The 25,304-nt window shown below is 36.9% G+C and overlaps 1 protein-coding gene and 1 long non-coding RNA gene across 2 annotated transcripts in view; one reads left to right on the plus strand and one right to left on the minus strand.

Moving 5' to 3' along the window:
- Positions 1 to 25,304, minus strand: part of LOC115245434 (UPF0489 protein C5orf22 homolog) — a 692,512-nt gene that overhangs the window by 210,350 nt on the left and 456,858 nt on the right. The gene's annotated exons all lie outside the window — the stretch shown is intronic.
- Positions 14,146 to 23,899, plus strand: LOC115245437. Its single transcript, XR_003885544.1, has 2 exons — positions 14,146 to 15,275; positions 23,765 to 23,899. It is a non-coding gene; the product is annotated as an uncharacterized LOC115245437 (long non-coding RNA).

Raw genomic sequence — 25,304 nt, forward strand, 5'->3', positions numbered from 1 at the left:
ATCGAGTAATACTGAAATAAGCCTAGTTTTTTTTTACACGTGTGGAATCAACATAGTCGTAACAGAAACAATTAATGTCTGAAAAATTATTATAAAAGTCTTGCAGTATAATAAATGTATTATAAATCATTTTTATATTATTTTTTTTCTCTCTTTCTCTTTCATATATTGTAATATTAAAGAAATATAAAATATCATATACATTATTTCTTCTGATTTAACTTTCAAATTTTTAAGAATACATATTTCTGTCAAAAACTGAAGAAACTTACAGATATTTTATCATCAAAATATTATTTCTCTTATATAATATAGGTGTGTATATGTATTCTAAGATATTATAAATTATATAAATAAAAAAATTATATTAACAAATTTTTGATTAATTCAATTTCGCAAAACATGATCTTATAACACTGATTATCGATTCGAAATTTTTTTACTAATACGTGCTTCATCTTCGTAATTATATTATCACGGACAGGCGGGAGAATAAACAGGAAGAGTATGTCTCGAACCGATAAAGTGTCAGATCGTTTTCCGGTCGTTGAAGAGCTCTTCCGTCATCCCGAAATCGCCGATCGTCTGCCAGGCGCTGCTGTTAACCGAGCTTTTACGGTCTTAACCGAAGGTACAAAGGGAAGAGGAGAAGGGGAGGGAACAAGAGAAGGCGTACGTAAGAGGACATTTCCGTGCTGTTGTTTGTATGCCGTTTGCGATAGCGATTCGTATACGGTAACGACTCCTTCGTGTTTCCGGTATGTGTGTCTTGCCATCTTCCTTTCGCGTCCATTCGCCGCGATATCGTTCCACGGCACAGTAGTGTTTTTCGTGTCTGCCTCTTAACTTGAGAGTTTTTCCATTTCATTGGGTAGCTAGCCGCGCTTACGGATTTTTATGTTATTGGTTGCATAGTTTGTTGACAAAAGAAAATCACACATCGCTCAAGAACTTTAATTGTTATGATTTTTGCAAAAGTTTCTGAAAAATGTGTATATTTTTCCAATTTTGTGAAATATAATAAATCAAGAAGTAAGTTATATTTGAAAAGGGCAGTTTAAGATCTTATTTTCTCTCTCTCTCTCTCTCTTTTTCTTTGCATATTTTTATCAAATCAAAAAAGACAGACTAATGCATTTGATTTTATTATACTTTAAACATTAATTTTATTTTCAATTTTATGACTGCAAGTGTATTTCTACCATATGTTTACTTGTTTTAAAAATTTGTATGTATATGTAATTAATAGACTAAATAAATTTATGGAAAAATAAAAGAGAGTTTAACGATTGCAACTATATATGGAATGTAATGCGCCGAAAAAGTTAAGCCTGCACTTTAGGATCGCGTTTCTAGACAACGATTTATCTCCAGCATTACATTTACAAGCAGTAAAACTCGGATGTCTCTGTTGCATACCTCCCATCTCCCCGTATCCTTTTGGAGGTTCTCCGCATGCGGCATAAAAAACGCCCAGTTCTCCATCTATTTACACTTTATCTGTTGCACCGTGATGCAACGCATTAAAGAGGCCGTAGCGGTAAAACCAACTCTGAAGAGCCTTAGAGACGAGATAAGTTTCCTAAAGGCCGGTTTTGACGCGCCACTCCATTCCAGAGTGGCGTGTATCGGATCGAAAGGGGATTTTTTTTTCCTTATGTGTGAGTGCATCTATGGATGTGTATATGAGCGTGTGGGGGCGGGAGAAAAAAAAACTACGAGGAACCCGGTGACTCGGAGTTCAGGTCAGTTTTGTGCCAGCTGCGTTACACTATTCGTGGAGCTACACACGTGCGTGACCAGGGTAATATTATAATACTATTTATTTTTTCTCCGTTTGTGCGTAATCTTGGAAGAGAGTGATGCTGGATTGGAGCATGGAGGAAATAATTTGGTGCGTACACTCACATGTAAATTAGTAGACACGAATGTACTAAAATAATTTTTCTAATTTTATTAATAATATATATCTTTATTATTATGGCTATTATATATTATTATAGAATTTTGATAATTCTGACTTTATTATAATTCTGTAACGATTACAAGATCACGTATTTGAAGAATGCTACTTATTTATTCAAAATAAAATCTGAGCACTTTAAGAAGCCAATAATAAAATTTGATTTATTTTGTATAATAAATATTAATATCAAATAACATCTCTAAAGATATATCTGTAAACATGTTTAGAAAATATTTTACGGGAAAGCTATAACATTTTATAGATATTTTGCGTGCTAGATGATAGAGATAAAGATCGTTCAGTCATGTTATTATTCAATGCTCTAATGACGTTATCTGTATAGAAGTACCTGGGAAACGCTAATGATTAATTCGCGTTTCTGGGTCCTAAGATGAATAGATACAACGTATATTCTTAGTGGGCACAATTAAAGCCTCTGTTAGAGCGTAGCCATGCGGCGCTCTCAGCGATTCATGTGTGGTAATCATCGCCATTATCTACCAATAACATGCAATTAGACAAGTACTTGATTACAAGACGTAACTTGGCAGGAGACAAATGTACCTACGCACGCTGTCTGTTACATACTTTATATACATTCCCGTTGTGCAAGCACCACGTGTGGGACGCACACAAGATATCGTTGCGTTAAATGTTTCTTAATTGCATATTGCACAGATTACATTCAAGTTAAAAATATTTTTGATAAATATGCAAACTACAATTATATAATATATACATACAAGTAACATCGTTCAAATATATCATAATTCAAATATATATATATAGATAAATAACCTGGAGAACTTCAGATATTTTTTTCTTACTTTAATTTTTATAAATTTAATTTTTAATGTCTTAAGTGTTATGTCTTCACGTAAGATGTATATTTCTTCTTCCTTATAAAGGTCAATTCTTTAATATTCAAACACTTCAATCTATAAATATTAAATTTGTAAAGATCAAAGTAAAAAAAAAATATCAAAAATTCTATATTAATTATCTAAATATATTTTTGATTGACATATTTGAGAGCGATGACATTTCACATGAATACACTGTTACGAAACAGACCAAAACTTTTTTGCACCTGCGAAAGGCTGTTGCTTATTTTGACACCCGCAAATTCAACCCTCTAACCAAAATCATTAGAAGCACAATATGCTACGAATAGGGGATAGTCGGTTCCACAAAGCTGGCTTTTCGACAAGGTCTGCGTATACACGAAGTAGGTTTCAGGTAGGCAAGTTATCTGAAGAAGGGTCCTATGCACACACTTTGAAACCGAACCATAGAAATTTTGAGGGAATTCACGCGAGCGAGAATACAGGTGCAAGAATTCTCGATAGGATAAATTACTCTAAATTCCATAATACGAGAGGGTGTGTCTCCTATAAAAGATAGGTGACAGGTCATTTCTTTTAGTGCATCGGTGTTCTGGAAACAATCGATCGAAGATTGAAAAAGATCACTTATCATCATGTAATTGCACTTGTTGCTTCATTAAATCGTGAACTCGAAACACAAAATTCATTTTTTCTGTTTCAATATTTTTCAATTATCAATCATTATGGAGAAAAATAATGTTTTTCAAAAGGTCTAAATAATATTGTAATCATAATTAATTTTTAGAGATATTTCTCGTCGGAAAATTTAAGAAAATCAAGAACTAAAAATGTTTTATGTTTAAATTTATTAGCCGGGAATTGTTAGTTGTAATGTAATAATAGTTAAAGTCAATCTCACTAAGAAAAAAATACACGACAATTCAATTAACCGACGATTACCTCTGTCTGTATCTCCATTAAAGACATGTATGATGTCCGATTGGATACATGTCGTACACGTTGCATTTTTTTCTTCCTCGATGTTAATAGAACCTCATTCTTTCGCGTATCCATTAGCGGTTCGACAGCGGATTTTATTGACTTTGTGAAATATTCAGTGAGCGAAAGATAAAGGAAATCGTAAAATCTGCTTTTGCAACGTGAAACCGCGCGTTCATCTCGATATGAATATCTAATTCATGCTGCTTGTGGGACCCTCGATTGACCTTTGGTAAACGACCGTTCGTGAAGAAACGTAAGAATCGCGGATACACACCGTAGGTGGCGAAATAGTCGTCGGACATCATACCAGGGATTATTTATCGCTTTGGGCGCTCGTAAATTACGTTTCGTTGTCTAACGTCCAGTATACGACTGTCCTATTTTGCGCTACGTAATAACGCCTACGTCCGCATGTGCAACGTAATGCAGTTGTGATCAGCGCATAAGTCGCTGGATACTGCTAAAATAAATGATTATCGAATTACGATTTAATTTTACTACACGTGTAATAAAAACTTGCATATTTTTTTGTAGTAATAAATATATAGATTCGTAGTTGTCAAATATATAAAATAAAAAATTATTAATCGAGAATTATGGCGAATTAAAATACAAAATAAATACGATTAGATGCTGTAAAACGGATCGTCAATAAAAAAGGGGTTAACTGCCCCTTCCATCTCACAGCATCTTCATCGTGCAATGACGTAGCTATTAGAGGGATTTATACGCTTAGCTTGTTTAAGCGAAATCAATTACGGCCGTCGACAGGCCTACTGGCATAATCTGTCGGTTGTTAGGTACGCGCCGCCTGTGCGACGTCATCTCGGTAGGGTGCCATCGCCCGGTGGGCTTCCAGGTATTGCGAAACGCCGTCGGCGTCCAATCAGAGCCGAGGATCGTACACTTAAGCTCATGTCATTCGATTGAATTAATCTCCTGGACTCTTGCTTACCACGGAGACGCAATCCGTTATCCCTAATCCGAAGCGTTTAGAAAAAAAAGAGAACCACCGAGTCACTCGCTGATATTGACATTTTCCTCGCCATTTTCCGTATAAGCGCGTGAGCAAAGTGATTTAAAATACTTTCACCAAGTATATTCGATTAATCGATATTTAAAGGTTTAGCGAATATGTGTAATTCCCAATAATATAATAAAATATAGATCAATGATGTAATATTTATATTGTACATATATATAAAACGATAAATCAAATCGATAAGTTGAATCTCTGAAATATTCCATATCAACATTCCTAAAACTAGTGACATAAAAGAAATTTATTTAAATATGTTGCTCAAACTGCAGAATGTAACATCGATTGTTATATGTAATTTCAAATCGTATATATATATTATAATCTATATATATAATCTGTTCGAGAATGTTTGAAGAAGATGCATAACCTTTTATATAAATTTCGATGCTAATCGTTAATATATATTTGAACATACCTGTGATACGTACGCAAAGGGTAGCGTCCGGAAGTAGCAAGGGTGTAATAAAAATGCAGATGCGGCTGATATTGTAGAGATCGATGGAGGTAACTCGACCATTCCGCGGAGCAATTGATCGGTTTCCTGTGCACTTAGCTGCACGAGTTTGCACAAATTGCATCGACACGCGCCATCGCGGAGAACCACCCCCCGTTTGCACCTAATTTCAAGTTAATCGGCTGGAAATATCTCTCATGAAGGTATCTGTTTTACCGACTCCGTGTACGAAGGGGTGGAAGGAAGTACCGACAATGGCTTATCGGCCCCTTCCGGCAAGGTCGTCTTATATCGATCTAATAGCATCGTGGCTCAAACTCGTGTCACTTTATCTGTTTCTAACTAAATGGAAATTGAGAACACAGATGTAAAATAAATATCTACGGTTCAGAGTAATTGCTATGATGAGATTTATAATAGGAGAACGATAGTTTTGATAAAAATTGAAGTTTTTATCTGTTAGCTCTCTTTAATGTATACATATTATTTTTTAATAATAATAAATTATAACTATTCATTATTATATTTATTATCATCATTATCATTATTCATCATTCATTATCAGATTCGCAAGGCTTGTAAATATAATAAATTTTGTCTATTTTGCCCGCCAACATTTTACACAAATTTTAAATCACTGTTTCAGAAATTTTTTGCTTTTGAAATAATAAAATATTTTATTTAAGTCACTTTTCCCTGTTTTTCTTTGCAAAAAGTTTAAGATTATAAATATTAATATAAAGTCTTTTAGTTTATTTAATCATATATTAAAGAAAGGTTCTCCATATAAAAAAAAAATTAAAGAGATTAAAGAAATATTAGAAATAGGGGTAGTATTTTATCTCTCGATATTCGTTACCAGATGTCGTAAGCGTTTAGTCCATGTGACGTGATAAAAAGTAGTAAAAGGCGCGTATCGATATCACGTCTGTTGCAGGAAACTTCTTTAACAACATATGCAGCAGTATATTTCAATTACCGGATTGTTACGTGAATAAATAATCAATGAATAAATGAATTACTACGAGTACATTTATAAATATTTAACGTATATCCCTAACATTTTTATATTTGAATTTTTATCTTTATCTCCTACATGTACATATGTATCTTCACAACCTATATTATGTATACTTGCTTCGTATAAGGAAAGAGAGAGAGAGAGACGTCTCTTCGATAAAGCCCTAATCAAGTATTGAAAACAAAATAATAGAAATATATAGAAATTAGACACGAAATTTATTAAAAAGTTCCCTCCTTCCACGCGCGTATACTCCTACGTGTAGCGTTGTATAAGCGATATCCGCCAGAACCTGTTCCTGCAAAGCGGGTTTAATGCATATTCCGTTAGACGACGTGTACGTAGGCTGGCGCCAGCTGCCGAGAAGCGTCACAAGCGCATGCCGCCTCTCACTGGGTGACGAACTTATATTTGGCGGAAAATCTCGCGTGGCGGAGATCGGAAAAAAGAGAGACGGACAATGGGAGCGAGGGAGGGTTTGAGGGGTAGAGGGACGATAGGGGAGCGCCGCCAAAAAGAGGGTGGAGTTTCGCCGCGCAACGTGTTTGCATCGCCGAAGTAGGAAAAACGGCCCGCGCGTGCTCGCTTTTTTTTATGTCCTGTCGCCGTCTCGCCCCGTTCGACGGGGGTGCTAGGCGTGGTTTAAAAAAGATTTAGCAGCTCGTGAGAGGGGGAGGTGGAGCGACCGTGGCGCGGAATTCCGGAATATCGCGAACTGCGACGTCGCGCGGAAAGCGTCGGGGTGCCGTCATCCCCGGTGGGGATGAAAGAGGAGAAATTCGTCGTCGCGACGACGGTGGCGAACGAGCGCGTTGCACGCAGGGAAAGCGACGAGGGGGGAAACGATACACCGGCTTCGGGTAGACCGATCGAGCTCGACAACAGCCAGTTCAACGCGCACCAATCTTCTCTCAAGACATTTTCTTGTGTTTGACTTATGTGTCACTTTTCCACACATACTTGAAAATGTACCCGCGTACAAAAATCTCGCTAAAGACAATATGCCAAATGATCTCGAAGGGACTGTCCAATGTTGAATATGTAAATTTTATATTTTTCTGATTAAGGTTGTCGAACCTTACTCGGTTTCTGGCGGCATGAGACTACTAGAAATTTGATTTGGAAAAGATGGCATGAAAAATTCTTAAATAACAAAAAGAAAAAAAAAGAAAAAAATGTGCGTGACGGTGGAAGTGCTGGAAGTGCCCGTCGGATGGAAATTCAAGTGCTCATTTTGATGTAGTTATGATTCTGTGCGCAGGAAAGATTGTCAGGGAAAGTTTGAATATTTGGCAAGAATGTGTGCACAGTTCTTTGGTTCGTATGTCAATATTCTCTCGCACGTTTGATAGGTGCTGGGCTAAAACGTACTTGCAACCAAATTTATACGTCCGATACATACTAAAATACCAGTAACTTCAATAACAAAATAATAATATAAGTAAAACTTATATAAATAAAATGATAAATGATTAAAAATTATTTTTAAATCAAATACATGTAGCAGCATGACAGCATCATCTGAGCATCTCATTTAGCATGATAATTTCTTACGTAGAAATACTATTCACGGTCAATGTTTAATACCACCTAGAATCAGACTATACATATAAGATCTTAAAGGGAAACGTCCAATAAAGTCTTCCATGAAACGGAGCCATTCTTGCTAAAGCGCAAGAGTGAATGCTTTAGTAAACAAAGCGCGTATGTATATGTATATATATATATATATATATAACATTGAAAAATAATCCATTTTCACAACTGTCATTTCTTTTGATAGAATTACAACACCTTTTGCAATAGACTATTAACGCATAGTTGAAAGCTCATTGTACTGGGCTACGATAACAGAAATATAAGTAAATTACGTGGTAAACACTTAGCGCTAATGACAGTGACACGCGATAAGAAATAGTTTTCCAGCATTACTTAGCTTAATGTGTCAAATGTCTAAGTTTCCACTCGGCAAATCGATCTGTCTTTTTCTCATACGAGGTGAATAAGTGATTAAAGGTACCTATCACAAATATATAGATAAAATGACAAAGACAATTAAAGATAAAATACATAAGATCGCGTGCATTATGTATCATAAATTTTCTAAAGCTATTATAATTTTAAAGCTAAAATCTGTGGATTTCATTGGAGATTCATTGTGTAAAATAAAAATAGCAAACTGAATAGTCTTTCGGCACTTTCGGTCATCTTCAGACTAGCGGATCTGCCTCTATTCACAAAGTTGGTATATTCGCAGCGTGGATAGCGCGTAACGCATGCTGGCGACGTCGGAGCCTTCTGTCCCCCACTCTCTGAATTCGATCTATCCTCCCCACCGTTACACACATTCGATTCCCTACCGACAGTATTGCAACGTACCGGACGCGACAAAGATGGAAAGATTCGCGTGTAGCCCAAGCTCGAGCAAAACGGAACACGTGCCGTCACAGTGGGGGCGGAGGAGGAGCGAGGATAACATGAAGGTAGGGGATATCTATACCGGCGACGAGAGGGGTACACAGCCGGCTACTCTCACCCTCGCATTTACCACACCCCTTCTACCAACCAGTGGTGCGCGTTTTCTCCCACATAGCGGTGCTAACCGACGGGATCTTTGTTGCCCGCCACGCTCGAGCGGTGTTCCGATCGTGAGTTTGGATGCTGGTGCCGCTCGGTGGCGATCGCGCGAAGTTCCAAGGTCGTGGAAGGGTGGTGGAAGGGTTAGATGGTGGGACGTAGCGACGCCGAGAGAGGAAACGAGCCAAGGGGAAGGGTGGACGAAAGGGACCCCTGGTGGGGTGAATCCGGAGAACGTATCAGACGAGGATGGGGACACGCTGCTCTCAGGACGCGCAGAACATCAGAGTGGGTCGAGAAGGACGGGTGCCTCTCTCTCTCTCCCTCTTTCTCCTACCACCTATCGCTCCATCCCTGTTCCTTCCCATCATTTTTCTCGCTTCCACACTCCTCGTGGAGAGGCAGAGGAACAGAGTCCTATGGCGGGGCGAGAGCCGGCTTACTACGCGGCGAAACGCTACCACGGCGCTCAGTCTTCAGCGATCAAACCGCCAGGCAGTATGGACCTTCCTGAGCATTAGTCTCTTCTTCTACTCTCAACGTTGTTCTCTTCTTTTTTTTTTTCTGGCCACGGTGACGACAATAAACAGATAAAATTAGAAAGCAGCAACAACTATTCTACTCCTGGTTGATTTAACGATCTGGAGTGGATTCGACTTCGAAGATCTTCAGTTACCGATGTCAAGAAGAACTTGAGAGATACGAGATTGTTAAGTTTCGGTGCATAGTGTAGAAGACCAAGTTAAAAGTCCAATTCAGTCTTTGGAACTACTTGCAAATTGTCCTTCGTGAGTAATTACTCATATCGGAGTGAAGAAAAAGAAATGCAATTGAAAGCTGATTAATGAATCATAGTTAACAGATGTTTGCAAACATCTATCAGAAGGAGACTCGTTATCATTTGAAACTTCAAGAAATGAAGCGTCGGAAAAAAGTATCTTCAGTTATAAAAAGATTAAGAAGGAATTGGGGAAAATTATTCAACACTTGAAGATTACATTACAAAAAAATCTATTAAGTCAAAATCGCGCGAATATCCACGTGAGGAAAAATAATCGTACTCAAAGACAGGTGCGTGCAAAATGACACTGAAGTGCAATCGCATATATAACTTGGGCGAATGACACGAAAGTTTGTGCTGCACCGTGTTTAAACCACGTGATACACTAAATCGCATAAGTCATCTTCTTCATTTCCATTCACAAGCGTTCGCGAAATTCCATTCGCGATCTGGATGGTGTATAAAATCGAGATAAAGTAATCTTCAAGTTTCAAGTATACTGCTTATGAAGATCGTAAGAACGTTAAAGGTGCAACGTAACAGTGACCACACTGCGAAATTCATGGTATCGTGTTAACGTTGTCCAATAACGATAACAACGTAAAGAAGGGAACTGCAAAGAAGCGCTGCGAGTGCGAAAAGTGTAAAAATGTAAAAAGTGGTAAAAGTGGAGTAAAACTGCACTACATGCTATTCGCAAGCATAAGTTCCAAACGTAAATGTATCCACTACTCGTATATTGACGAACTTGTTACTTGGACGTGTAACCCGCCGACGGCACTTATGATCCGAGATATTCAGTACGATCAGATAAAAACAAGTGAGGTAAGAGAAAATATCCTGAGAATAATTTTGAATAAATTTCACATTCATTATCGCTATTATTTTTTTGCCGAGAATTTAATCGCAAAAAACGACGAGAGTTACGTTTACCCTATGACTACGAATGAAAAGTTATCAGAGTTATTCAGATCGCGATAGAATTTAAAGGCTGATGTAATATTTCTTTTTCTATTTATAGACAATGTTTTCTCTGCAGCTAAATTAATGAAATTTGAACACGCTATGAGTTAACTAAATATTTCTTGATAACATATCGAGTTCTTTAAAGGTGAATAAAAAATCAGAGATTTATTAAAATATTGCTCTACAGCTTGATAATTGAATGTTCTTTATATGTATGCAATAATGTAATATTTTCAGTATCTTTTCAGTACACGAATTTTTTTACATGGTCTCATTTCACATACTTTAAGTAAACGTGGTTTTCCGCAATATTTCAAAAGAATTTCTTTCTTTTTTTTTTTTTTTTTAAAAAATTTATAATAAAAGACTTATTTATTTTGATGCAGCAATGTTGATGGTGCAGTGCCCATAAATGATACACTTTTCTCTCAACGTTTGATGTTTCAAAGTGCCCGATAATAAAAATCGGTTTTTAAATTCACTTTTCCAGCAGAAAAAAATGCAGCCGCATTTATAAGCGTTCGTGTATTCATATTTCGGGGATGTTCACAAACATCATGAAATGTATCGGGACTACCTAAAAGATTACGGTATCTCACCGAGAATGAGTTCCGCAAACAATTTTCGAGTGATCATCGTTACTGGAATAGATCCACCTGTTAGACAAACAAGTTGACCGCGATTGTCCTTCGCTTTAGTGTGCTTTGAGGGTCCACCTGTGGAACACGCGAAGGTGTTCGTAGATCGGACGTTGACCTGCCAGACCGGAAAATTTGTCAAATCCACGGAAAGAAAGGGCACGTGCCATGTCACAGGTAGCAGCGCCCCGGGGTTGCATTGTACGTAACGTCCGTCTGCGAATCCTTGTGCCACTCTTTTGAGGATCTTAATCCTACATTTAAGAGAATCCAAAAGTCAAGTCCTTAGATTGAACTTGTCGGAGCGAGGCGAAAAGAAGAAGACTTATGCGCGCTTTTCGATAGTTTCACGCACCGTATTGACAGAATATTTCTATCTTCAAAGCCTTTGAGGTTCAACGCCTTAATATATACGCTTTTTAAAGATTTGATTGAGAGGATAAATGGTTTTTTTTGAAAATGAATTAATTAAAAAAATTTAAGTAAAAGTGAATTCAATTAAAATAATATTATTCAATTTTTAGGCGTTTTATATTTCTCCGACTTTATGATTAATGTATCATCTATTTGTTATATCTACGAATCTTTAATAAATCTTCCAGAATTTTAAGTTAAAAATTATTTAATTCTGTGTGGTCAATTCATATTATTCTCATTTATCATTTTTAAGTGTCGCATATGTGATTGTTACTCATTTCATAACAAATGGTATAAAATATTTGCTAATATGATTTTAATTCTTAATGTAAATTATTCTAATAATTGCTACTTTATGAAAATCAGATTTTTTATTATATAATGAAGTACCCGTATGATGAAAAGAGAACACAAGAGAGAAAGAGAGAGAGAGAGAGGAATTGGTCACACGAAATATACACGTATTTTTCAACATCGAATTATGGGAATTTTCTGTATGTAGAATATAAGCGCGCGCGTTTTCTAAGGATAACCAACACTGAGATAGAAAACGAGGAAAGATATGGATGCGATCACGAGATCTCGATTGAATGACGTATCAAGGAGAATACTAATCGCACGCGATCGAGTCGTTAGAGACGGATATTGCGATAATATTTCATAGCGACTAAGCTCTCTTATTGCGCAAGACTAAGTAAACGTACATCTGTTGGTATGTATTTTTTTTTTTTTTTTATTAACAAAGATCTCTCAGATCTCTGTAAATCATTGTTAATCCTTTTTGAAATCGCACGGAACAATCGCCAATTTTCTAAAGTAAACGCGAATATTAAATATTTTCCTGAATTAATACTGTATCATAATAAATATATAGAAAATACGCCAAAAAGAAATTTTTGATCGAGACAGAGAGGGATCGACAAAATGTCGCAGACAAAATTTCAACTCCTTTGCTATAGAAAGGAGTATATGTTATAGAGATTTTATAGGAGCGGTTGTCTCACTCTCAGCCGTCGGATACCGCCGCGTTTAGTCACTTCACTTCTCGAAGGCGCGATTAGTACTGCACAATTGAAATTGTACGGTATTTCAAACAAATCATTTTTTTTTTTCCTAAGGCTTCAAATAAGAATTTAGATTTATTCGTTTTGAGGAATTGAATATGAACGAAATATCACACAGAGGAAAAGAAAGATGTTTCCATGCAACAGTTAATGAGATTTATCAAAGAGGTGAGATGTGCAGTCATTGCTAATTTTTTTAAGACGACTTTTGAGATTTAGCGGATAATAGATCTCATCAGAAACAAAAGTTTCGTGTCTAGAAGAGACAATCGGATAAGGACAGTCTCTTTGGTGGCTCGAAAACGAAGCTGTCTATATAAGCTGCGGTTTGGTACATACCCTAGGGGCCCTCCCTTTTTTGGGTCTTATAGAAGCCATTATCCGATCGTGGAATTTGAGATCTGGCCCTTTCAGCCGCGCGTCAAATTATCCTTGAGCACAATGCGCCCGTTGATTGATATCTTCAGTCGTTGCTCCTGCAACGTGGCTCTTGCTCCTTCTTTTTCTTGTACTCTCTCTTTCTCCTCCGCCCAGTCTCCCTCGCTCCCTCCTACCCCTTCTTCTCTATCCAACATCCTTTTTCTTCTCTCTCTCTTAGGACCTTCTCGCGTAGCGGACCTGTACAAAGACGGGCCCGAATGCTTCTCTACTCTCGCGGGCTCACGCAGCCCTTCCACTTGATTTATTCTAAACCCCTGTGCTCGCTCGCTCTCTCCCCGGTACCGACTTCAAACTCGTTCTCTGCCGTCGAGAAAAAATGATGTTACGAAACTGGAGAGCGCTCCGTAGTATTGTAGTCTCTGCATTGTATAAAACTCTATCTCGATGAAGATCACTATTGTAAAACGCATCGACGAATCGCTCTCTTCTCAAATTTATTTAACGCATTCACTTCGCGCCGGTATCAGAATTATTTCGCGGCTACGTCTCACAAACGATTGTTCTTCTTGGGGTGATTTACATTGGCGATGGCTGCCATCGAAACTGACTTATCCATTAATATTTCGTAGCCATCTAAGCGAACCTCTGAATCCTACGTAAATATATTTTCTTAATTGTATGATATTTCCTTTCTTGTGGACGCATTTCCCGAATGATGATAACGGAAGTCGATAACTTGATGATAATCGCTCGCGCGCGGTATTCGCTCGACTATACGATTTTCCTAATCTAAACTTCGTGAGTTAGGAATCAGCGATGGAAGAAACGAGATATCCGTATCGGTTGCAGCTGTCGGTGAAATGTCACGTCGTTCCTGCCGTGCCACGAAAGCGACACTTTAATCACCGGCAATTACGCATGGCCGAATTAGGTAATTATCCTACGTGCTCGCGCGAGCGCACGGACGAGGGAAGGAGATAAGGGGGAAGGAGGGGGGGGGCTCAGTCTTCAGCGATCAAACCGCCAGGCAGTATGGACCTTCCTGAGCATTAGTCTCTTCTTCTACTCTCAACGTTGTTCTCTTCTTTTTTTTTTTTCTGGCCACGGTGACGACAATAAACAGATAAAATTAGAAAGCAGCAACAACTATTCTACTCCTGGTTGATTTAACGATCTGGAGTGGATTCGACTTCGAAGATCTTCAGTTACCGATGTCAAGAAGAACTTGAGAGATACGAGATTGTTAAGTTTCGGTGCATAGTGTAGAAGACCAAGTTAAAAGTCCAATTCAGTCTTTGGAACTACTTGCAAATTGTCCTTCGTGAGTAATTACTCATATCGGAGTGAAGAAAAAGCAATGCAATTGAAAGCTGATTAATGAATCATAGTTAACAGATGTTTGCAAACATCTATCAGAAGGAGACTCGTTATCATTTGAAACTTCAAGAAATGAAGCGTCGGAAAAAAGTATCTTCAGTTATAAAAAGATTAAGAAGGAATTGGGGAAAATTATTCAACACTTGAAGATTACATTACAAAAAAATCTATTAAGTCAAAATCGCGCGAATATCCACGTGAGGAAAAATAATCGTACTCAAAGACAGGTGCGTGCAAAATGACACTGAAGTGCAATCGCATATATAACTTGGGCGAATGACACGAAAGTTTGTGCTGCACCGTGTTTAAACCACGTGATACACTAAATCGCATAAGTCATCTTCTTCATTTCCATTCACAAGCGTTCGCGAAATTCCATTCGCGATCTGGATGGTGTATAAAATCGAGATAAAGTAATCTTCAAGTTTCAAGTATACTGCTTATGAAGATCGTAAGAACGTTAAAGGTGCAACGTAACAGTGACCACACTGCGAAATTCATGGTATCGTGTTAACGTTGTCCAATAACGATAACAACGTAAAGAAGGGAACTGCAAAGAAGCGCTGCGAGTGCGAAAAGTGTAAAAATGTAAAAAGTGGTAAAAGTGGAGTAAAACTGCACTACATGCTATTCGCAAGCATAAGTTCCAAACGTAAATGTATCCACTACTCGTATATTGACGAACTTGTTACTTGGACGTGTAACCCGCCGACGGCACTTATGATCCGAGATATTCAGTACGATCAGATAAAAACAAGTGAGGTAAGAGAAAATATCCTGAGAATAATTTTGAATAAATTTCACATTCATTATCGCTATTATTTTTTTGCCGAGAATTTAATCGCAAAAAACGACGAGAGTTACGTTTACCCTATGACTACGAATGAAAAGTTATCAGAGTTATTCAGATCGCGATAGAATTTAAAGGCTGATGTAATATTTCTTTTTCTATTTATAGACAATGTTTTCTCTGCAGCTAAATTAATGAAATTTGAACACGCTATGAGTTAACTAAATATTTCTTGATAACATATCGAGTTCTTTAAAGGTGAATAAAAAATCAGAGATTTATTAAAATATTGCTCTACAGCTTGATAATTGAATGTTCTTTATATGTATGCAATAATGTAATATTTTCAGTATCTTTTCAGTACACGAATTTTTTTACATGGTCTCATTTCACATATTTTAAGTAAACGTGGTTTTCCGCAATATTTCAAAAAAATTTCTTTTTTTTTTTTTTTTGAAAAATTTATAATAAAAGACTTATTTATTTTGATGCAGCAATGTTGATGGTGCAGTGCCCATAAATGATACACTTTTCTCTCAACGTTTGATGTTTCAAAGTGCCCGATAATAAAAATCGGTTTTTAAATTCACTTTTCCAGCAGAAAAAAATGCAGCCGCATTTATAAGCGTTCGTGTATTCATATTTCGGGGATGTTCACAAACATCATGAAATGTATCGGGACTACCTAAAAGATTACGGTATCTCACCGAGAATGAGTTCCGCAAACAATTTTCGAGTGATCATCGTTACTGGAATAGATCCACCTGTTAGACAAACAAGTTGACCGCGATTGTCCTTCGCTTTAGTGTGCTTTGAGGGTCCACCTGTGGAACACGCGAAGGTGTTCGTAGATCGGACGTTGACCTGCCAGACCGGAAAATTTGTCAAATCCACGGAAAGAAAGGGCACGTGCCATGTCACAGGTAGCAGCGCCCCGGGGTTGCATTGTACGTAACGTCCGTCTGCGAATCCTTGTGCCACTCTTTTGAGGATCTTAATCCTACATTTAAGAGAATCCAAAAGTCAAGTCCTTAGATTGAACTTGTCGGAGCGAGGCGAAAAGAAGAAGACTTATGCGCGCTTTTCGATAGTTTCACGCACCGTATTGACAGAATATTTCTATCTTCAAAGCCTTTGAGGTTCAACGCCTTAATATATACGCTTTTTAAAGATTTGATTGAGAGGATAAATGGTTTTTTTCGTTGAAAATGAATTAATTAAAAAAATTTAAGTAAAAGTGAATTCAATTAAAATAATATTATTCAATTTTTAGGCGTTTTATATTTCTCCGACTTTATGATTAATGTATCATCTATTTGTTATATCTACGAATCTTTAATAAATCTTCCAGAATTTTAAGTTAAAAATTATTTAATTCTGTGTGGTCAATTCATATTATTCTCATTTATCATTTTTAAGTGTCGCATATGTGATTGTTACTCATTTCATAACAAATGGTATAAAATATTTGCTAATATGATTTTAATTCTTAATGTAAATTATTCTAATAATTGCTACTTTATGAAAATCAGATTTTTTATTATATAATGAAGTACCCGTATGATGAAAAGAGAACACAAGAGAGAAAGAGAGAGAGAGAGAGGAATTGGTCACACGAAATATACACGTATTTTTCAACATCGAATTATGGGAATTTTCTGTATGTAGAATATAAGCGCGCGCGTTTTCTAAGGATAACCAACACTGAGATAGAAAACGAGGAAAGATATGGATGCGATCACGAGATCTCGATTGAATGACGTATCAAGGAGAATACTAATCGCACGCGATCGAGTCGTTAGAGACGGATATTGCGATAATATTTCATAGCGACTAAGCTCTCTTATTGCGCAAGACTAAGTAAACGTACATCTGTTGGTATGTATTTTTTTTTTTTTTTTATTAACAAAGATCTCTCAGATCTCTGTAAATCATTGTTAATCCTTTTTGAAATCGCACGGAACAATCGCCAATTTTCTAAAGTAAACGCGAATATTAAATATTTTCCTGAATTAATACTGTATCATAATAAATATATAGAAAATACGCCAAAAAGAAATTTTTGATCGAGACAGAGAGGGATCGACAAAATGTCGCAGACAAAATTTCAACTCCTTTGCTATAGAAAGGAGTATATGTTATAGAGATTTTATAGGAGCGGTTGTCTCACTCTCAGCCGTCGGATACCGCCGCGTTTAGTCACTTCACTTCTCGAAGGCGCGATTAGTACTGCACAATTGAAATTGTACGGTATTTCAAACAAATCATTTTTTTTTTTCCTAAGGCTTCAAATAAGAATTTAGATTTATTCGTTTTGAGGAATTGAATATGAACGAAATATCACACAGAGGAAAAGAAAGATGTTTCCATGCAACAGTTAATGAGATTTATCAAAGAGGTGAGATGTGCAGTCATTGCTAATTTTTTTAAGACGACTTTTGAGATTTAGCGGATAATAGATCTCATCAGAAACAAAAGTTTCGTGTCTAGAAGAGACAATCGGATAAGGACAGTGTCTTTGGTGGCTCGAAAACGAAGCTGTCTATATAAGCTGCGGTTTGGTACATACCCTAGGGGCCCTCCCTTTTTTGGGTCTTATAGAAGCCATTATCCGATCGTGGAATTTGAGATCTGGCCCTTTCAGCCGCGCGTCAAATTATCCTTGAGCACAATGCGCCCGTTGATTGATATCTTCAGTCGTTGCTCCTGCAACGTGGCTCTTGCTCCTTCTTTTTCTTGTACTCTCTCTTTCTCCTCCGCCCAGTCTCCCTCGCTCCCTCCTACCCCTTCTTCTCTATCCAACATCCTTTTTCTTCTCTCTCTCTTAGGACCTTCTCGCGTAGCGGACCTGTACAAAGACGGGCCCGAATGCTTCTCTACTCTCGCGGGCTCACGCAGCCCTTCCACTTGATTTATTCTAAACCCCTGTGCTCGCTCGCTCTCTCCCCGGTACCGACTTCAAACTCGTTCTCTGCCGTCGAGAAAAAATGATGTTACGAAACTGGAGAGCGCTCCGTAGTATTGTAGTCTCTGCATTGTATAAAACTCTATCTCGATGAAGATCACTATTGTAAAACGCATCGACGAATCGCTCTCTTCTCAAATTTATTTAACGCATTCACTTCGCGCCGGTATCAGAATTATTTCGCGGCTACGTCTCACAAACGATTGTTCTTCTTGGGGTGATTTACATTGGCGATGGCTGCCATCGAAACTGACTTATCCATTAATATTTCGTAGCCATCTAAGCGAACCTCTGAATCCTACGTAAATATATTTTCTTAATTGTATGATATTTCCTTTCTTGTGGACGCATTTCCCGAATGATGATAACGGAAGTCGATAACTTGATGATAATCGCTCGCGCGCGGTATTCGCTCGACTATACGATTTTCCTAATCTAAACTTCGTGAGTTAGGAATCAGCGATGGAAGAAACGAGATATCCGTATCGGTTGCAGCTGTCGGTGAAATGTCACGTCGTTCCTGCCGTGCCACGAAAGCGACACTTTAATCACCGGCAATTACGCATGGCCGAATTAGGTAATTATCCTACGTGCTCGCGCGAGCGCACGGACGAGGGAAGGAGATAAGGGGGAAGGAGGGGGGGGGGGGGAGGAAACCCGTTTACATCGTTACTTAGTCCGTTTTAGCTTGAGTTAGTGTAATTAGCGCAAGACAGGGTGTACGCGAGCGCATTATGCGCCTGCGAGTTCGCTTCGGAAACTCGTGTCTTGCCGTTACCCCCGTTTCGCTTTCCCGCAACCATTTCGGCTTACATCATGTCGATCGGTCGTTTTCAAACTTTCCCGTCATTAGCCGTCTCTCTACGCGCCGCTCCGAAAAGTGCGATTTCTCGCCGAGAACGATTTGCATTACGCGGGGCTGCGTGCAACCGAAAGTTATAGATTAAGCAAAATCAACGGTGATGCATAATTTACTGCACATGATTTTAATGTCAAAAATGCAATTTCCGATGTGTAGCGATGATTTATCATATATAGCTATTGCTGCGTCAAAATCCATGTTTCAAAATTTCACAATATGTATAAAGTTGATCTGGAGAATAAATTAGCAAAGATTTTGTACAATTTTTTATTAAATGAGCAACGATTACTTGGGCGACACACGGAAAATAAAAAATGGGAATATCTCAAAGTTGAGAGAATAAACAAAATTATATAACTCTCAGCTTAAAATTTTATAGAACTTAAAGATTCATAAATCTAATAGATAGATAATTATATTATTCATAAAATCAGAGAAATATAAAACTTCCAAAAATTTGGTAGTATTTTAATTTTTCCGACATCATCTAATTATTGCTACGAGCTTTCTCTTTCTCTTTTTATTTCTGTGAAAATAATTTTTTAATTTTGTATATAGATTAAAAAATCTCGAATAAAAAACTTCGTATATACATTAGAAAATATAAATTTTCTCGCAAAGATAGACGGACACAAACGAATGGGACTTTGCAAACAATTCGCGAATACGTTCCTTCGTAGCAATCTGTAACCAAGGAAGAATTCTCCGCAAGACCTCCCATCCATATTTTTTCATCCGTATGTGTACCCGATGATTCATATATTCACTTTTACGGGCGCGCATCGACGTATTCCTATTGCATTTCGAACAGTCGAACGAACGCCGAACGACCGGAAGAGAGTTTTCCGCGTCGCCGCCGCTAAAGGCGGGTTCAGAGAGGATTTTCCACGCTTTTCCACTGGCTGCTAGGGTAACGAGGTTACGCCTTAAGTATTTGCTCGTCGATTTCACGACGATGGGGTCCTGCCACTACCGACGCCTGTCGTCCACCCCCATCCCATCCCTTTCACCTCCCCTCTACTGATTCGTCACGCGACTTCTTTTACCGTAGCATCTATATTTCGAGAGGTCGAAAAAATTCATCTTCTTTAAAAATGTTTTACGTGACTTTTCTGTCTTTCGTCAAAATCGATATCCATCTTCCATTAAATTTAACAAGTTTAATGTCGAGGTGATCTATAATAATCTCTTGAACGTATTCTGTGTTCTAGAGATAGTGTATTATACATCGTATGGTTCATATATATTCGTATATTTTTTTCTTGTTATCTGCAAATATTAATCCAACCGTAGATCGTAGACCGAGCGTAATAGATTTGTTTATTAGTCATTAAAAAAAATATTATTTTAGATTAAATAATTATGCAATAAAATCGTAAGGAATAATTAAAATTGTCAAAAATTTTTTCTAACCGGGATGCAAGCTTTAACACAATTTGCTTATCTTTCTTAATATCAAGTATTTTAATTAATAAGAGCATTATTAGAGCAAGAACAAACATTCGTTAACATAAAGATAAAAAAAACTCTCCCTCATTTTATTTTTGCAATCATAGGATTGAATATTAGAACAAATTCGCAAACTCGCTGACATGCACGATAATTTTCTTTATGATCTTGGTTCTTCTGTATCTATTACAATTCAACCTCTCCTGTTCCAAGATAGCGACGTCAATTAGCTAGGAGAGCAGTGTTATTCGCTTGAACACTTGTTGGTATTTTACATAACCACACATCGTTACGTTGCATCATCGTTACGTTACATAAAACGCGAGCCAATGTTAGTTATTAAACTTAGTAGTGATGTTGTTCAATGACTAGTATTTCAACATATTTGCGTATAATATTCATTTCATTAAAAAAATAATAATAATGCCCCAGTAAATTTAGCAAATACGTTCCAAGAAAAATCGAGCTGCGAAAATATGTTAAAAAAATATACGCCAAAATTTATAAAATTCAATTGTGTCTGTGATATTATAAATTTAAAGAATATGACGGAGAATTTTGTTTTTCAACGTTACACGACTCCGATCGCACTATGCTCCATGGGAGAAAGAATCAATGTCGAAGGTATTGATCCTTTACAGGTGTGTTAAAGGTGTTATCTATTCTACCTTCTCTCTTTCTTTACTCTTCGATTTTTCAGGTATATATACCTATTCGATAGCTCGATACCTTCAGAAGGGTGCGTACGATCCAGCCTCAGGTCATGCGTAGCGTATAAATATTGTGCACAAATAAGGACGGGCCGCGCTTATTTATAGGAATTTTATGAAAATTGCGTCTATGCCAAAGGGAGTGACAACGAGGATGCAAAAGAGCTTTGATAACCATCTGGGTTCACACGGAAAATTTTCTCTGATAGAAACTGCACACACGCGAAATATTTCAAAGCATTAGTTTAGCATATCGTATGTATGCATATCATAATTTTTTTTGCTGTGTTTAATTTTCGCAAACTCTCATCCTTTATAAATCCAAGTGTTCTTGTTATATCTACATGTGAAAAAATGTATAAAGACTTGAACAAATTCTGTAAACAATAAAACAAATATTGCAGCGTTTCAAGACTTACAGCATATTTTATAAATTTTTTTTATATCCGTAAATATATTTTATTAATAATGTGTGTGTGTGATAAAAATTGTTAAATATAAATGTAAAATGTTTTAACAATCTTTCGAAAATGAATACTGCTAAGAATTTCGTGAGAAACTACGCGATGGTCGTTTTATGTTAATAGATGAAAAAAAGTCCCCTCAAAAGTTTTTCTCATAGGGTTCCCAAAGAATATTAATAGGTTCCATATCCCCATCACCCTACTGCGCCGAATTTTCGTGTTAAAGGGTTAAGAACTATCCTGTGCGTCCTTTGACTTCTGTTCTAGGTAGCAGCAAATCTTCTCGCGTAAGCTTATTTGATGTTAATACGACGGTGTCGTAGAATAATATATGACACAGCAATCCTAGCAATATTAATTTTAAAGGAAGCGATGACAGGATCGAAACAGATGCAAAGTAATATTAAAAAAATATCTCGCTCGTCGTGATAAATTTGTAGACATGCAGAATATTTTACAAGTTCCAATTCTTCATCTCAATTTTTGTAATATAAATAAAAAGATGCAGATAAACTTATTAAATTAAATAAAGGCGAAAGACAAAAGCAAAATTTACAAGATCATATCAAATTGAGAAAACGGAACAAAATATTCTCGTTTGCAAGAAGCAAATTAATATCGAAAATCAATGAGACAAAATTTGGTAGTCATTGGATTCCGAAGAAGATATTACACAGAATAATCTGTAGTTGGTGCTCCCCTATGCCTCGCGCCTTTTCTCTTCGTTTTGCTTCCTCCGGTTGATGTGATTTATAATGAACACCCTGTTTGCCGCGATGCTCGATCGCCTAACCTCGAAGACGTTTCGCCAGTTTAAAAATTAAAAAAAAAAAATAAAAGAGGAAAAAAACGGGCGAGGCACAACAATAATATGAGAAGGGAAGAAAGAGCGAGCAGAGAGCGAGAATACGTAATGCTAAGGACGAAGGTATAGATCGTGTCATGGACCAAGCAAATGAAATTGAGTTTTGGAATCGACTTTCGACGAAAAGCATTATCGGATAATATCTCGTGGGATAAACATGAATTTTATGTGCAAACTTTTCAGTCAATATCGCAAACGTGTCAGATAAGATGATAGAAACAAGGCTTTCATTTTTTATTTTAAATAATCTTGAAAAATCCTAAAAATATTACTTGTAATTTTTCATATCGAGTTATACACATATATCTGATTTATAGATTAATTTTGTGAAAGATTAAATATCGGCATTGAATAGCAGTGAATGCTTGAAAAACATGCAACGTGTGTGGATTTTATAACTGTAACGATACGATACACTTTGTGTTCCCTTCCTTACTGAATTATTCATTCGTTTGTAGGTACATAAATGTGCTTGTACTCGCACGTCATACAATCTCTCGTGGCTCGTAGAAATAAGTAGCATTAGCAACGCATTCATTATACTAATTACTATTATAAAGTACTGTCATACGTTGGGACCATGCGTATTATCCCTTTGCCTTAAAAAAGGGTTTGAATTAATACCCGGGCCGATTGCCAGGATGTAGGGCGACTCGAAGGGATTGTCATGGGAAGTCATGTGTAAAAGTTAATGTCAAAGAGGAAGTTAAATTAATTTCCATCGAAACATTCCAGTTTTGAAGAATTAATTTAAAATACCCAAACACTTCATACCACTTTCCAATCTCAAATTACAATAATTTTTTTTAGACAATTAAATAATTACGTTTTCTTTATTTTTTTCTTTTTTCCTATTAATTAAAATAATTTGATATCCGTCCAAACGAATTAATCGCATATATATCGAAAAAATATTACATTTCTTTAAGGAAAAAGAAAAAAGAAAAATCGTAATAAATTATATCACAGTTATAGTTTGTCAATTATTCCTGACATACACAACACATAAACTATAAATACAGTTGTCGAACTTTTGATATAGCCCAGGTGTATTTTATTATTAAATCGCGAAAGTTTAAAACCCGTTTCACAGTCGAAATGACATGACTGTCCGGATATTAATCCATTATTTTCTTCTTGTTTTAGATTCAAAGCCCGGAAAGAAGATTGCAGTTACTCACAATCAGTGGCACCGATCGGTAAGATGCTTGGTCTGTTAAGCCGTAAGCAATAACGCAATATGTTTTAAGAAAACTTAATAAAAAAAGTTTATGATAAATACACCGTTTCGTGCAATAATAATTATTTTCGTACAAGCAGATAACGCGCGTTTGTAGAACATTATTCGACGTGGAAAGTCGCACAATTATTGTTAGAGATTAGGAAATGTTGCGTTTAGTCATCGAGACTAGATCGCGCGGCCAAGTCGAAGGAAGAAGCCGGCAAGACGGTACGGCCCTGCCCTCGGTGGGCAGATAGGGTATAATCATACAAAGTTTCGTATCTCGAGGGGGCCACGGGAAGATGGTCCAACATCTGCCGCTGCAGGGAATCTCTGCCCACATGCTGGCCGACCCGCGCGCGCACGCACACACGCACATAGGTATACGTATATACGCGTGTGTGCGACGCACACGCACTTACACCGGCAAAAAGTGACGTTGGTACACGGTGGGACGTGATGTAAATTCATTCGAAACACATGGCAGGGCTCAGCGCGGCGTTTCTCTTGGGCGCAAAGGGTTTCAGAAGAGAAATCTCTGAAGAGAGCGCGCGTGAGAGAGGACGCGCGGAAAAACAAACGATAACTTCGACTTTAACTTCGCGTGCCCCCTCCGTACCGATGTTTCGTCCGTGTAACGTTGTTGCGCTTGAGAGTCGGATAAATTCTCAGATTGCTTTTGTCTTCTCAAAGTCGTCTCGGTAAGATGTAAGGTGTGATATTTTAGTCGGTCGCAAATTGTTTTGCGCGGAACGAAACGTTTATAATGAATATTCTGTCAAAATTGATTTAAACAGTAGCTGATAGTATTACTATCAACATTCTACGTGTTTGAATATGTTTGTCAATCAATGTAACGAAGAATTATTGCATTTTCTTATATAGATGATCAAAAATTATTACAATTGGCTATCATATTATGATAGAAAATATCGGTTTTATTAAAAGATGGGTTGCTTTTACACTTTATCGCGGATACTTTAATTAGATATCGTATTTTATTTTAATAAATATGTATATCTTATATAATAAGATATACATAAATATAATACATGAGTTTTTATTATGATCTTTAAAAAGAAAGAAGAAAGAGAATATATTTTAATTAAATGTAATATATATAATTTAAATCTCTCCATAAATGTTTATTTCTGACATTATCTGTACTTACGTTACATTATTCGTTATAAAAAAAATAATTTGTATTTTTAATAATTTTTATTTCGTCAGAGTATAATATTTTTTTACATTGTATTTCTCGCAAGATATATACATGTATATATTAATATTAATAGAGCTATGTGATCGTTGAAAAGGAAGGAATAAACTGGAACGAAGAATCATAAAACTCAACGCGCGGCATTGCAGAAGTGCTACTAATTAGAGTCATCAAGCCAGTTGAACAATTATGATTAACTGTGTACGTTGCCTAAACGTTTATACCAACCGCCATGTTTACGAGTC

This window comes from Formica exsecta, unplaced genomic scaffold, assembly GCF_003651465.1.
Source record: "Formica exsecta isolate Colony F162 unplaced genomic scaffold, ASM365146v1 scaffold98, whole genome shotgun sequence".
NCBI lineage: Eukaryota > Metazoa > Arthropoda > Insecta > Hymenoptera > Formicidae > Formica > Formica exsecta.